Raw genomic sequence first — 2,202 nt, 5'->3', positions numbered from 1 at the left:
TATAGATATATAATATAAATTTGGGAGATTATATAAAAGGGATAAAAAAATTATATAAAAGAATATATTTTATTTTTATATATATAGATAAAACTATAAAGAAAATAAAATTATTTTATATAGTTTATATATATTTATATATAAATAATATATAGATTTAAGTAGAGAATTTAGATATGATCGAGATAATAAATAATAGAGACGAAAATTTTATATATATATATATAAATTTTATAAATTTTATATATATTATAAAGATATTATAAAAATTTAAAATTTTAGATATATATAGATAGGATTAGATAATATTATAAAAAATATAATAAATAATATAATAAATTTTAGATTTTATATAATATAATAAGAATAGAAAATTTTAAGATATAAAAATAGAAAATTTTAAGAAATATATATTATATATTTATATTTATTTTTATAAAATTATAATAAGGAAAATAGAAAAAAATAAGATAAATAAAAGGAGAGATAAATATAATAGAGAAAAAGGATAGAAAATTGAGAATATATATAGAATACATATATTTTTAAAAATGATATAAAATATCAAAAAGATATATATAAATAAATATTTTTATAAATTTAATATATATATAAAAGAAAATAGAATATTTTTAGATATTATAATCCGAATAATAGATTAAATATAGAAGATATTATAAAAGAACCCTTTTTAAAATAAAAAATTTTATATAAATATATATAAAAATATAGATATAAATTTGATGAAAATATAGAATTTTAAATAAAAATATAGATATAATATATATATATATATATAGAAAATATAATAAAAAATATAATAATTTATAATATATATATTTTAAGAAGTTTTTTATTTAAGAGGTAGAGAGTTAATAGAGAGAAATGAGAGATATAAAAGATATATATTAAAATAATATTATAAAAATATAGATATATTATATATAAAATATGATAGAGATTTTAGAATAAGGATATAAAAGAAGGGATATAGATAATAAAAAGTTTAAATTTAGAAACCAGTAAATTATAGAAAGATAAAAAATATATAAAATTTTTAATAGATAGAGAGAATATATAAGAGATTATAAATGAATGGATATATTAATGAAGAAAATAAATAGATTAAAAATTATAATAATATAAAAGGGGGAAAAAAAAAAATAGAAAAATAAAGGAATTAGATATAGAGAGAAAAGAAAATTTTAGTATAAAATTTTTAATATGAAAAAAAAATATAAAAAAAAAAAAAAAATAAATATAATATATTTATAATGATAAAGAAAATTTTATAGTAAATAATTTAAATTTTATAAAATTTTTAATATAAATAAAAACAAATAAATAATATAATATTTAATATATATATAAACAGATTTAAATTATATAATAAAATTTATTATAATATATATCTAATAATATATAAAATTTATATATATTTAATATATATTATATTTTAAAATTTTATTTTTAATAGATAGAATTTTATAATAAAAATTTTAAAAATTAAAAAATTTAAAAATATAATTATATATATAAAATATTTATATATATATTATATAAAAAGATTATATTAAATTATAAAAATTTTAATTTTTTATATATATAGATATTATAAATTTTTAATAATATAAATATAATTTTAATAAAAATAAATATAAATATATATATTTTTAAATTATATAAAAATATTATTTTAAAATTAAAATTTTAAAATTATATATTTAAATCTTATATTCGATTTTCAAATTCATACTTTTCTATCTATATCTATATATCTACTATCATCTTTTATATATTTTTATTTTAAATTAAATCTATCGTTTATCTAAAATCAAAATATATATATATATTAATTTTTAATCGATCTATATTTTTTCTAAAAAATTATAAAATTAATATATAATATATATTTTTATATAAAATATAATATAGATAGATGGGATGATGGGAATTTTAATTATAATATTTTATGTATAATTTTTAGATAAAAGAAAAAAAATAATATAGAATGTAAAATATAAAAAAGATAAATAAAAATAAAATTTAAATTTTATAAATATAAATTATTATATATATATAATAATAAGAATATATATAGAAAATTAAATATAATTTTATAAGCATAATTATAATATAAATATAAAAATAAGAAAGGTTAAAAATATAATAAAAAGAATAAATAATAATATAATTTTAAAA

General features: G+C 8.8%; 1 protein-coding gene across 1 annotated transcript in view; it reads right to left on the bottom strand.

Annotated features, from left to right (window-relative positions):
* LOC119586163 overlaps positions 1-2,202 on the bottom strand; it is a gene marked incomplete in the record, with an annotated part of 17,569 nt that overhangs the window by 4,507 nt on the left and 10,860 nt on the right.

Source organism: Penaeus monodon, chromosome 21 (genome assembly GCF_015228065.2).
Source record: "Penaeus monodon isolate SGIC_2016 chromosome 21, NSTDA_Pmon_1, whole genome shotgun sequence".
Taxonomy (NCBI): Eukaryota; Metazoa; Arthropoda; class Malacostraca; order Decapoda; family Penaeidae; genus Penaeus; species Penaeus monodon.
Note: the sequence above shows the minus strand (reverse complement) of the source record. Positions and strands in the feature narration are given on the sequence as shown.